General features: G+C 36.4%; 1 pseudogene; it reads right to left on the bottom strand.

Moving 5' to 3' along the window:
• Window positions 1-5,792: 5,792 nt before the first annotated feature.
• LOC142620648 (receptor-like protein 7) lies at window positions 5,793-13,923 on the bottom strand (annotated as a pseudogene).
• Between the last annotated feature and the right edge of the window lie 934 nt (window positions 13,924-14,857).

Raw genomic sequence — 14,857 nt, 5'->3', positions numbered from 1 at the left:
TAATGGGAAGCCTGAATGTTGCACTTTGAAGTGTTGCCAGCAACCAAGATCAACATACAAACCTTAGTGGAAGTTTTTTCTCAATGCCAACGCGGTAAACAGCTTAAAATATTTTGCATTTACTATTGCACCAATTGTTTGATATAGGGAAACAGTTTGGAAATAGCTTATATAACTTTTAAAAGCTAACATTTTAAATATATATCAAAGTTGATTTTTTTTGGTTAAAAGTATTTTATTAAAAATAAAATAAAGTGACTGAAAAAGAATTTTAATATTTGTGCGAAAACCATAGTTAGAGACCCAGGCCAAAATGGCCAAATACCACAATTTTATAAAATTTGTAGCCAAAAAACACTGTTTCGGAATTAATTGGAGATCTACCACTTTTCTAGTATTCGAGTTTCTAAAACTCGAGTACTAAATGGTACTTGAGTACAGTAAACTCAAGTACCCCCTAGTTCTGTCACTGTGTCCCAGGCTGATCTGGCATTTGGCATTAAAAAAATTCACTTGGTACTCGAGTTTATTGGACTTGAGTACTGTGTTAGTCTGGTACTCAAGTCCATTAAACCCGAGTATTAATCTGTATGATTACCTCAAATCATGCTGATTGATACTCGAGTTTTATGGGCTCGAGTACTTTGTTAGCTGTACCCGGGTTTTTGTGTTGTTGTCATTAGAGGAATGGTTCCCCTTAAACACAAGTTATAAGCCTTCCTATTAAACTTATCATTCTTCTTTAGTCATACACGCTATAGGGAGAATAATAGAACAATATTGTTCAAAAACTAAAACAATGGAACCTCAATTGAGAAGTTAAGAGTACATTGACTTTTATCCATTCATATACATGAGTATTAATGGAGTATTTGGGTTTTACTTTCTCTATTATTCCTGGTGACATTTGTTACTTTCTCTATTACTGCCTACCATGCTCTTCCATGAATCTAATGGAGTATAAGCCTAACAATGTGGCAAACAAGAAAGTGACTACTTCAAGATGAGTGGCTTCCAAAAAAATGACAAAATACATGAGATATTACACTACAAAAAATTTACTCCTGCTTGCTCAATTTCCAAAGATCTTTCTGTACATCCGTTGTCTTCCACCTTGATTGTTAGTCAAAAGATTAAAACTTGAGCTGAACCATTTATAATTGCTGCAAGTCAGCTTGAATAGGCTTTGTAAGTATATTAGTGAAGAATTTGCGTATCTCTGGTACAATGCACTTGATCAGGTGAGAGTACCTGCATATTTGCATCAAAAGATTTTAAACATTTTAATAATTTAATTTGAAATATGCAGACTTATAAAGGTAAACCTAGTCATTTAACTCCAGTCAAAAACTCAAAATTCTACTTATTTTGAGAAACAAATTTTAACCTCATATACATTCATCTCCCGGGTCCAAACCCAAAGATAAAAATATAAACCAAACAGCCTTACTTCATAATAGAAGCACTACTCAAAAGTATAAATTCGGCCAAATATAGCATACCATGGTTTCGCACTCAATTTGTCAAACTGCTCCAAAATAAACAGTATGCATGCCTTCCTTAATGACATAGCATTAAAGGCTTCTGATAACTCGTACATTAGGGAAACATTTTCCACACAAATATCCTTCAAAAGATAATGAGAAGCCATCAGATGAACTGGTAATACAGAAATGAAAAGTCAGTTATTGAACTAATTCCATAACCAACCTGAGCAATAGCATACTCGCAGAGATGCTTAAGACAATCCAAAAGGTACTGATCAGCAGCTCTGAGGAGATCCTGTGCAATATCCAGACTGACTTCTACTGATCCTGTGTCTATGAATCTAAAAGCACAAGAAAGATTAGAAAGTATCAGCACATAGTAGGGTCCATTTACTTCCATTCATAACAATGTGGAGGTAACTATTGCAACAAGAGGGAACAAGCCAAGCAATAACAGGGTAACATTGCAGCCTTTACCATAAATAGTAATAATTACAGGAAACAAGTAGAATATAAAAATAGGTAAAATAGAACCCAAACTCGCACCTCATCATCAACTCAAACACGTCCCATCTAATATTTGGAATCTCTATGTCCTTAGCATCCCTCTCCTACAAGACATAGTTTTAAGATTTTATTACACAATAAAATAACCCCCAGGGAATCCTTTCTGCTACAGAAAAGACAACTTTAACCAGACTATATTTGATAGGCAAAAATGTAAGACACAAATCAGATGGGCTAGCTTGACATACTAATTGATGAGCTAGCTTATCAGCATTAAGCTTTTGTCATTGTTTCTAATGGAAGTTTGAACTCTTAAAGTTCTTTAAAGTCATGTTTAAGAGAAAAGCTAGTGACTGAACAAAGAGGTAATGATATCATCAAATTATAATGGACACAAACAGAGAGCTTTAATCTAAACCAGTACTCACTCTGTAACCACCATCAAACATTGCACGGAAAGCATCCGAAGAAGCAAGCAGACAAATTCTGTGAGCATAGAACCGTTAACCTGATAAAAGGAAGGAGTATAAACAAGTATAGCATGTTATGCTAATTGAAATTCATAACTCACCAGCTGGCATAAACATAAGCAAATCATTGTTCTCAATAAACTAGTTGAAACATATGCAAGAAAATTTTCCAACCTTCAACTAAGAAGGTGACATCAGAAAGCGTAGGATTGTTCATATATTGCTCACCCAAATACACCTGCAACAAGAAATTATAAAAGACAAGAACCAAAAAGAAAATATTAAATGTAGTTATTCTGAATGTTAGTGAAGAAAACTATTTACACTCAAACACCAAAAATCATAACTTTCAATACAGTTTAAAGAAGGAACCATTATTCAAATGGCCTTCGATTTTTAAGACAAACAAATGATATTCATCGTAAGAATAGATCCACCCTACACAACCTTCCCCTTTTTTTTTCTTTTTGTATGTTAGGGGGGGGGGGGGGGAGAGAGAGAGAGGGGGAGAAAGTGGTGGAAGTGGGGTGTAGTAAATTAATGAGGTCGTTCCAGCACATGGCAAACCCTACTTTGTCACACCCCTAAGTCCTAACAGATTCAAACTAAAGATGATACAACAATAGGCATGTTAACCAATAAGTTATCGATGAAATAACCTGTGGATTCGATGATGGAGGAGCAGCATCCACAGGAGAGAGTGAAGTTGCCCACAATAGCCAACTTGTACAGGGCCCCTGAACCATCTTGTTTCTGCTTCAGGCTTGTAGACTGTAAAAGCTCAAGCATCAACTCTAAACCTGCAGAAAAAAGTATGTGCGGCCAGAAGTTAGCACTTGAAAATCCCATAAGAATAGGACCAGTGAAGTAAACCTGAATGCCAAAAATAACACTGCTTGAAAATATGTGAAACAATATTACCATTACTATCAATAAAAATAGCTTTTCGATCATCGGGTGCACAAAGATGAGCAAGAGCCAAGGCAACCTGAATTTGAACTGCCTTTTCTGAAACCCTCATCAGATATAGCAAATGGTTTAGTACCTGTAAAGAGAAAGCATAATAGGAATTGGTACCTGGGTCACACAATATATGTTTATACAAATAATATTGAGCAAGATCTTAACTAGATAAACATAATGGCTAAAATGATTCAAGCCAAAAAGACAGTATTATAAAAGAGAACTCACACGTCCATGAATCTTCTCCTCTAATCTTTTGAATGTCTTTGCCACACAATCTTTAGTTGGCTGCAAGCATCAAACACCAATTATAAGACAGGAACAAGACAATCAAGAGGATATGAGAGAGAGAAATCAGAGTCTTAGTATAAGACAAAGCCACAAAGAAAAAAAGTAATTCTAGAAATAGTTGCTACAAATTCAATTTAGAATTCTTTAAAAGGAAGCATACTTGAACAGTAAAGGATGTGGGTGGGCAGGTATCATCGCTAATTATGGGTGGGGACCAACATGTCTCACCATGGGCAAACGTATGGGATGGACCCGTATCGTCATGTGCCATGGAGCCCATGTCATAACCAGTGTCCAAACACATCTCATCTGATGTCTGACTTGCCTCCTCCATGGTGTGGTCATGCACAGGTGTGTGACGCCCACCAGATGTGTGACGGCGACCAGTTGTGGGACGCCAACTAGATGTATGATGCTGACTAGATTGACAACCATGCCCTTGACATCCACCTGCTTGCCGACCACGCCCTACAGCCGGTTCACTTATGTTGCCCGCAGTGCGTGCATCATCCAAGGTCAACCGATCGATCTCTTCAACAGATTGCAATGCATTAATATATTCGACGTAGATCTCAGACCCTATTTCGCACTTCGACATAATCCTCAACTATGATTCAACCTGTCACAAGTATGCAAGAGTAGTTTTAGAAGGTTGAACTAAACTATGCGAAGCGAGGTACATTTATAATAGAACAGTCGTTGTAAACTTACCAAAGTGTCCCAATACGAGGTCTCTTTTGTAATATGCTGAACAGTGCGGGAACGAAACCACACCATATACTCGTTATTGTAGCTCATCTCCCCATGAAAAGGAGGTGTATTAGCAATTCTGGCGTGCGCAGCCCATCTAGCAATATGCATGGCATGTTCTTCGGCCCAATTTTTTTCATACTTGCCCTGGAGTGTTATCTTGTGAAGTTCATTTGAAGTATCGACATTGTTCAGTACGCCTTCCTTCATCCCAAATTGTTGGAGAACACGTTCGGGGTGATGGCCTTCAACCACCCAAAAATGTATGAGTGGCACGATGGACCTCCATATGTGTTGGCCTACCATACAATATGCGGGCAAGGAACCCAAATAATTTGTATATGGTTCCCAGACAATCTACAATGATCCAACAGATGCAAACAACCATATTGACAATATAATTAGAAAAAAAAAATGTGTAACAAATGTGAACAATACATGGCAAAAATGTTTAACTCTGAAAGGTATTAAGTTTATTCATTCCAAAGCGTAAAGAAAAGTACAAAAACTACATGCCAAAGTGGTTCCCACTTGTAAGGCACAATACCTGATTTGGCCGTAGTGAAGCAAGCGACACACGATAGGCGCGTAGGACATGCATTGGATATTCAGTTGTTATCTTAGCCCCTTTCCATCTAGCAGACAACACAAACATAACCTTCATATTAGTTACTTACATAATTCACATGCGAAAAAAGTTAATGCGGAAATGTAAAATGGTAATTATCTAAGATCCTACAAACCTGATAGCAAGTGGACCTGGGGGCAATGCTTGGTGTGGATGCCTCATCACAGGACATAACTGTACTAACAGCAGTGCACCGCGCCCATAACTGTACTAACAGCAGTGCACCGCTAATTTTTTTGGTTGTCTTCTCTGATGCCTTACAGAGGTGTCTATAGAGCCAACTTAGTGCTGCACTACCCCAACTATAATTCATTCTGTTGCTGATTGGATTGAAAAATTGTAGATACATGATTGAGAGCCGTTCGCCAGACTTGTCCATAAACAGCATACTACCCAACATTTAGAGTATGTAAAACTGAGCATACTGCTACACACGCACCTCAGTGGCGTCAACAGGGAAAGGGTTGCGAAACTGCTCCTCAAGCCATTTGGCTTTTATCCTCAGCCATTCCAACACTGCAGTGTTCTTTTTCATACCAACTAGTCTGTTCGGTGGAGGGGGGTACCTAGCACTTCGACGCACCAGTCACGCCAATTATCCATATAGGTAAATCCTACCACCGGCAAGCCATGTACAGGTACCTCCATCATGACCTCTATGTCTTGTAGCGTGATGGTCATCTCACCGTGGGGCAACTAGAATGAGTGCGTCTCTAGCCACCATCTCTCCACTAAGGCCGTGATTAGTGCATGGTCAAGGTCCATATGTGGGACTCGAAGTAGCCCATCTAACCCCGCATCTGTGATATAAGTGGCAATCTGTGGATCTAACCCACCTTCAAACAGAGCTTTCTCTCGGTGATGACAAGTCAGTACACCTGGCACTTCCTGCAAACAAAGCAACTTAGTATTAATAATAGCATTCACTAACCACATAATAATTACACTTCAAACTTAAATGCCAAAAATCTTTCTACTACATATATTAACTACGATTTTGGACTTGTGCATACCTCGCCTGCCAAAGGAGCATCCCAAAGCAAACTTGAATGATGCATAGGTTGCCTCGTCAAGACAGTCCCTATAGAGGGTTCCGCTCGATATGGGTCCATATCTGGCATACCCTTGATCAATCCCAATTCGCAATATATATATATATATATATATATATGGAAAGAGTATTTACTGAAGATTTATGCGTTTAACTCAAGACTGCAGCTTACTTGTATCAAAGTTAGTGAAATTACTAAGATATAATGGCATCTAAATTACGAAGATAATTAATTTTATTGCAATAGTTTTTTTTTTTTTGGGGGTGGAGGTGGTTCAAAACAAAATCAATTTTTTGTAACAAACTATCAATAAAGCCATTTTAAGCCCCACAAAAAAAATTTAAATAAATGAACTATTAGTTTACCCATGGAAAGGAGTGTTTTCTTGCATAAGTGACAGCATTTACATAATACAGGGTACCTATTACTTAAGGCATATACATAATGCCAAGCAATTATAGCCTACCGACCATAACAACAATTTAACATGGTAGGTAGAAAATTTGAATAACCAAGATTAGGGACCTACAACAACAATAATAACAACCAAGTCTTGGTCCCAAATTTTTTTAGGTCTGTTATGGATTTTCAATGGACTAACCAGGATCGACCATATTTACACCATTCTATCCTATATGAAGTCATTTTATGCAGCATTGCTAGTAGGGGATGCCCCAACATGTATCTTTAGTGGATTCAATCACAATAAAGTGATTAAATTTTACACTAGCAAAATCAAAATCAAGGTGCAATAAAAAAAATTTACCCCCTTATTTCAACTAAAAATGTGAGAAACCACAACGTGCAAGCCTCTTGCTACAAGAAAGAACACAACAATTAGTACCTAAAATTAACCATTCACCCAGTTTCAAGATGTGGAATGAAAATAAATGAACTTACAATATAGACATGTATAGTTAATTAGCCATACAGCATCACAAAACTTTAGAATTCATATTACCCAAACAGTGGAAGAGCAGCCCATTGCAACTAAATTATTAAACAGTGGCTACTCAAGGAGTGACCGTGTATAGCTAGCAATAGTTATAGCATCATAAAAGTTCACAATATATAGAGAAAGCACAAGCATCAAAAGTTACAATCTTTGACCACCCAAAAAATGAACAAAATTTTGTCTGTATTACTATTAGGGGTAATCGGAGTGGATGATTTTGGCAAAGGAAAATCCCAATTCCGAGACACCAAAAGCTTGAATTTTTAAATGTTGTTTAGATAATCGGTGTGGTGGGCAAACAAAGAATGAAAAGACAAAGAGTAGTACAAGTACAAGTAGAAATGAGTGTGAGTTTGGAAAACAAAGAAACAAAGGTTTGGGTTGAATATAAGATTTAGTAGTCTTGAAGAAATTGATACCTGGAAGGTAAAAGGCACGCTAGCTTCATCATTTTCAACTTAAAATTTTGTAATCTTAAACAGAAGTGTAATTTAAAAAATCATGGAAGTGTAAACCAGAAAGGAAAAAAAAAACAATTTCCCAAAATGTTAATCTTTGAGTGCGAGGTCACCGACAAGAGGAGAGTTCTTGTTTTCCGCCGCCGATGAGATGCGCCTGTCTCCGGTGGAGTGAGTGCGAGGTTGCCGACGAGAGGAGAGTTCTTGATTTCTACCGTCGATGAGATGGGCTTGTCTCTGGTGGAGTGAGGGTTTGGGGTTTGTACGTTTGGGTGTGAAGGAGAGTGAGAGTGTGTGTTTAGGTATGTGAGTGGTGAGTGAGAATTGAGGGTGAAATAAAATTTGAATATTTTATGGTTTTAGTGAGTGATACTTGAGTCCACCACACACGAGTATTAATCTGTAAGATTTTGCCATCATACCCGAGACATACTCGAGTTTAGAGAACTCGGGTAGTTCACTAACGCAGTACTCGAGCTTCTTAAACTCGAGTATTACGTGGCATATTTTATGCCAGCTCAGCCTAGAACATGATGGCAGAACTAGGGATACTCGAGTCTACTATGCTCGAGTACCATTTAGTACTCGAGCTTCTCAAACTCAAGCACTAAAAAAGTGGTACATCGCCAATTAATTTCGAAACAGTGCTAAATTGAGAATAATTTGAGCCAAAGGTGGTATTTGGCCATTTTGGCCTAGAGACCCATATATAAACAGTTAATGTCACTCTTTGACCAAAAAATTATTGTGGGATATGCAAAATGTGCCTAGCTGGTTGAGCAATTATAACTTAAGCAATGAACGCTTCATCTTTGCGGGACCCACATATGTCCTAACAAAGAATAGGAAAAAAAAAACTGGCTTTTGATTGAATCTCAAACGCACGCTTTGCTTTGCCAACGGTTGAGAAGGTAAAGAAGCAAGGTCTTTCCTGACAGGAATGGACTCTGCCATCTCCACATTTATACCAGTACCATCCAGAGGAAGGACCAAGTTTTATCTGGATTGCGGGTGCTGAATCTGCTGATTCAGGAACTATATATATATTGGCTTGTAGATTGAATAATAATGGCATGGGGCAAAGTTATGAGGAAGCAATGAATGAATGTAACAATACGTAGAGCTCTTGCTATAGTGAAGGGTGATTACCAGTCCACCTTCTTGAGCTTTGAAGTCAAAGAAACAGAGCTCTCTTCAATGGGGGGCACCTACTAGCTACAGCATGTAAAGGAGTTTGCTGGTTTCTTAATTCTTATTAGTCTTTCCTTTTGTTCCTTCCAAAATCCAAATGTAACCAAAGCTGGTCAAATCCTGGTTGAGACTTTGTTGGAAGCAGGGCCGGCCTTAGGCCATTGCCTAGGCCTATTAGAGGAAGGTTCTAAATTTTGGGACAAAAATTAATATATTTAAAAAAATTGAAAATATAGAAAAAAAAATTATTTTTATAATTTTTCCTACTTTCAAGAAGTCCCAAAGTATTGAGTAATGTTAGAGATAATACAACTTTAAATACATAAGTCTTACAAATAAAGCAATGCAATAGTTTCACAAACTATTTTACAATATTTTTACAAACTGTTGTTGTAGCCAACTTCTTACCAGTTCTCATATGGATCCACCAATAACATCACTTTTTTATTTATCTATAATCATTATTCACATCATTAATTTGTAAAAGTTTTTATAAAAGAATTTATATCTCTAGCATTTTACCTTACAAATATATGTGTTACTAATCGCAAAAAATAATTCAAATAGAAAAATACTAAAAATATTATTAATTTTACTTGAAAATTTTACAAATTGATATGACAATTAATATGATATGTGGATGTCAATAACCTATTAAATGCATTTTTGAATTATTTTTTGTAATTAATGATACATCTTTGTAAGCCTCTTGTTGTAAAATTTATAATATCTCTAACATCATTCATTCAAATACTTGTTTATTATCTTTTTGAAGTGTCACTAATAACATTCATTTCTACATCGTTTGAAAGTTTTTTTTTTTTTTTGTAAAATCTGTTATATCTTTAGCATTTTTCCAAAAAAAAAAAACATATTACAAAATAAAAGGAATAGATTTTTGTTATAAAAAATTATGATATTAAATACTAGTTAAATATTATTTAAGTGATAATAAAAAGACCTCATTTAAATATATCGTCTTAGGCCTCCAAATTTGTTAGATCAGCCCTGGTTGGAAGAGACTTTATTACTTCAATAATTGTAAATATATGCTCTTCATATGGATGTAAACTCAGTAATAATCCATAATAAACAGTAATTTCTTTTTTTGTATAGTGCAGGCCGCTGAGGGTATTTCTCAACAAAAACGAATGGTCGAGCTTAACTTTTGTTTATGAGGGTCTTTCCCAACAAAACAAAAAAAGGCTAAGTAATTATTTTAAATTAACATGTTTTGTTTACCCAAAAATATAGTACTGAGCACCTTCTAAGAACTCAAAGTATTTAGGTTGAATAAAAAAAAACTTTTGGCCTCCAAACATAATTCTTAAACCTTTGAAAAAAAATAAAGATTTCAACGGGGTTGAATGATTATTATTTTTGGAAATTGTTTTCACTTTATATTATCCAAACATATTTTGATATTTTCATTTGTTCGTCTTGCCCATGTCATATTAGGTTTCGGGACTGTATGTCATTTCTGTAACCAAACCTTCTTTAGTTTTTGCTTTTACTATGAAAGCTACATCCTCCTCTATTTCTTTTTCCGTGATGATTAAATTTCAATTATGAAGAAATGCCCAAAACTACATATATATGCAGAATTTGCACTGAATGGCAATGTGCTCAATTGTTTTCGTTAGATGAGATCACAATTCAAAATTGTAAGTGTACATACTTCCAATGGAAATTGCAATTTTATCCCCATTTATCATGGGATTGATAGGTAAGATCTGGGTTCTTGGATAGAATATTCATTGCTTTATTTTTTGTTAAAAGTTGATGCAAATTACAATATAGTTCGAGCCTGTGTTAAGACATAACAGTCCAATCAACAACAAAGAGATAACCATGCACCACGTAGCATGTTATAAGCAATCGTTATAAGGGTGAGTTGAATTCAAATCCCACTTATAAAAGAAAAAAAAAAATTAACGTCTTAATTTGATGATAAAAAAGAAAAAAATAATCATCATAAACCGTACATCATAAGTTTTATATCCAATGGTATCTATTTAAAAAAAAAAAAATTATTCATATATGATAATACTTAATTGCTCAGTTTTTCATCTAGTTTGGAGTGCTTCCATATACCCCATGTCCCCACCCCTCTAAAAAAAATACATAATAAAAAATAAAAAAGTATAGAAGTACGACAAGCAAATACAAATTTGAACACGTGGAAGATATTTTGACCACGGAATTTTATTGCCAACGTCCCCATATCTCCTGTCTTTGCATTTCTGCTTCCTTATTCCAAATAAGTTCACAAGCCAGTCAAGTTTCCTAGCGCTCATTTTGTGGCCAATAACCAGTCCAATTATAAAACCGCTTCCATATCCAATCACAACAAATGTCCAATTAATTTCAATTGAAGATCTAGAGTACTCTAGATTCTCTTTGAAGGTTAAAGGCGGAGATCCTTCACATTTTCTTGATAACGGGTTTCCACACAATCCTAAATTCTCTTCGAATGAACTATTTAGAAATGTATCAAATTGGTTTCCTCGTGGTATGGATCCTGTTAAATTATTGTAAGATATGTCAAAAGATGCTAGGAAAGTAAGTTGCACTAGTTGTTGAGGAATCTCTCCTGAGAGTTTGTTGTGAGAAAGGTCCAATGATTCAAGTAGTGTCAAGTGTCCCAAGGATAATGGTATATGACCAGTGAATATGTTGTTGGATAAGTTCAATGCACGGAGCTCCTTAAGAGTTCCAATAGATTTTGGAATCAATCCTTCAAATCTATTGTGTGAGAAATCAATAATTGACAAGTCTTCTATTATTTTATAATATTATGTTGTCAAGTTCTTGTTTGTCATTATCATCGAATAGTCATAATGATCAGAAAAATGACCAGTTGATCCCATCTGAAAAACAAATGTCTTTACTTGCATGTAACCTAACTGGCCATCGTCAACAATTTTCATGGCATTCCAACTTTGGAAGAATTTTGAAGGTAGACTACCAGTGATACTATTGCAAGAAATGTCAAAGATGCGCAATTTGGGGAACACAAGACTAAATTCAGGAGCCGCTATTGGACCATGAAAATAATTAGAGCGCAATATGAGAATCTTCAACTCAGGAAGGGTTGCCAACCAAAAGGGAAAACTATCATTGATCTGGTTGTTTCCAAGATCAAGATTCTCGAGCAACACACAATTGACTATTGATTTTGGGACTTGCCCTCTCAACTTGTTGTCACCCACGTCAATCATCCTTAGTTTGTTCCCGCTTGTCCACGTGTGAGGAATAGTGCCATGCAAGTTGTTTCTTCTTAAATTCAATATTGTGAGAGAATTGCTGAAGTTTCCCAAACATTTTGGAATTTTCCCACTCAAGTTGTTCTCCGACAAATCAAGAACTTCAAGAAATGTTAAATTGCAAATCAATGGTGGGATCTCTCCTGTAAGTTCATTTTTTGAGATTGAATAGAAGAAGATGGGGTATTGTGGAACTGGCAATGATCCTTGGAGCTTGTTCGAGCTTATGTCTAGAAATTCTAAACCAGACCAAGGAAGAAAGTTGTGAGAGCCGGTTAGAAAGTTGTGAGAGAGATCCAAAAAGATCAGATTTTGTGTACTTATTTTCCAAAACCATTGGGGTATCTGGCCATGAATATTGTTGAAGGCTAAATCTAAGGAAACCAATCTATCTTGATTTTGTAAGAAGTTCGGGAACTCACTCAGATTGCATGAAGCCAACCCCAACATCATGAACTTTTGAAGAGTAGCATTGGAATTTTTGGGGGGGAGCAAAGATAATTTGTTCAGTGACACACACAATGCTGTTAAATTTTTAAGCCTAAGTAGCATGTCTAGCTCCACCGTGCCACTTAAATTATTTGAAAAAAGATCAAGATATTCAAGATTCTCAAGTTGAGAGATAGAGCTCGAAATGGCACCGCTCAACTTATTTAATGAAAAATCCAGATAAACTAATTTGGTTAGATTGAAAACCCAAAATGGTATGCGGCTAGTGAAATCATTAGAGCTTAAATACAAAAAAGTGAGTTGGGTGAAATTGGCAAGAGATGGTGGAATCTCTCTTAAATTGTTTTTGGAAAGGCTCAAAAGTTTAATTTTGTTGAGCTGATTAAGCCATGACAAGCTCCCACTACTCATGTTATAAGAGGAAATTGATAGCTGAATTAGTTGGGAGAGATTTGAGAAGAAAGAAGGCGTCTGTTCTCTAAAATGATCTCCTGAAAGGTATAGAATAGTGAGCTTAGAAAGATTACCTAGTGAAGGGGGAATCAACCCTGAGAACTTACAATCTCGGAGATCCAAACGCTCCAAGGAATCAAGGTTTCCGATAGAGGCAGGTATCTCACCAGAAAATCCGGTATTCCCCACTGACAAATACTTAAGGCGACTGCTCAAATGCAAGTGAGGCAAATAACCTTTGAGATCAAAGTTGCTCCATAGCTCAAGAAACTGTAGGTTTGGTAGCTGCAAAATCCTTACTGGAAATTGCCCAACCAACCTACAATCATGGAGGGCAAGAGCAGTCAGGGAGGATATATTTGCCAACTGATTTGGAACTGGAGAAGATATGTCTACCACAGAGAGATCGAGTTTCTCTAGGTTGGTTAAGTTTTGTACTAGGCTTTCTAGAGTGGGTCTTTTGAGTTCCAAAAGCCGTAAATATGAATAATAATTATAAGACAAATCGAGGATAGACAATTTGTAGAGTAGTGAAATTTCTGATGGAATTTGACCGTGAAAGAAGGAATAAGAGAGGCTGAGATATGTCAGCATGGAAAGATTGCCTATAGTAGATGGTATCTGAGAGTAGTTGAAGTGATTGCAGCTGAGGTCAAGTTGGCGAAGGTGCATAAGGCGGAAAAGGCTACTGCTAGAGTTGATGGAACCATAGAGGCAACTGCTCCTGAGGTTAAGGCCAATCACATGACCAGTGTCATCATCACAATCAACCCCATCCCACAAGCAACAACTGCTGTTTTCTCCTTCAAGCATCCATGACGCAACCTTAGGATAAGCAGAAGGAATTGAACAGGTGGAGGAGTTGACAATAAAGCTTTCCTTGAATTGCAACAAGGCAGAGCTCTCGTCAATGCGACACAATGGACGAATAGAAGATGAAGAGTAAGCGGGATGAAAAAGTGAGCTCAAGAGCATGAAGCAAGATATTAATGCTAGCCTCATAGTGTCTGTGTAAGTTATCTAGTAGTAGTATCTTTTATGTGTTTACAACGCCTGGATTAGCAAGGAAATGAATGCGTAGTTCATTTATAGACAAATGGAATGAAATACGCAATGGCATGCATACAAGATTGGGTGGACTCCACCAGCACCAGTTGCGGTACTTAGGAAGTCTCTGTGTTGGCCTCACTGTAGGTCAAGCTGTCACTCCCCGTCAATTATGGCATTTGAAGCAGCATGTATACGCACCCTCATTTTTTAGTAGAAATTTATCACTCTTTCAGTATTGTATCTCGCATTTAGCCTTAGGAATACAGGATGAGAAATTACGATAAAAACAAGCATCATAACCAGTTTTCCATACCCTGATTGAAGGGCTGGATCTACGACTTAAAGAAAATATAAGGCCAAGACCAAGACTTTATAGTAACAAAATGAAAATCAATTAGATAATAGGTTGGAGATAGAGTTTTTATTCGACAATAAAAAAAAATAAAAAATAAAAATCCGTTGACATAAATTTGAAATATTATTATTGTATCAATAAAAAAAATTACAAGTAAATACTACAACCCTGGCTTTCCTCTAGCTTCATTTATGTGCCAGGAAATACACTATTTGCTGAAAGGCAGATTTCTTCGGCTATGAAAAATCCAATAACACCAAACAGTAAAAAGCTCGAGTATTTGTGAAAACACTCTTTTTTTTTTTAACTTAGAATATATATATTTTGGATCATGGGCTCTGTCTATTACACACAAAATCACTACTCCCAACTTGGAAATCTTGATTAAGTTATTTTTTGGGTAGTATAACGTGTATAAAACTCTGTAAAACGTGGCCAACCAGCAACAAGAAGAAAGAAATACAACTCAGAAAAGACCAAGATTCAAAAAAGAAAACAACAGTCAAGTGGGATTAGCAGCTGTTAGTTTGT

The sequence above is a fragment of the Castanea sativa genome, chromosome 12, assembly GCF_040712315.1.
Source record: "Castanea sativa cultivar Marrone di Chiusa Pesio chromosome 12, ASM4071231v1".
Lineage (NCBI taxonomy): Eukaryota > Viridiplantae > Streptophyta > Magnoliopsida > Fagales > Fagaceae > Castanea > Castanea sativa.
This window is presented reverse-complemented; position numbering and strand designations above follow the sequence as displayed.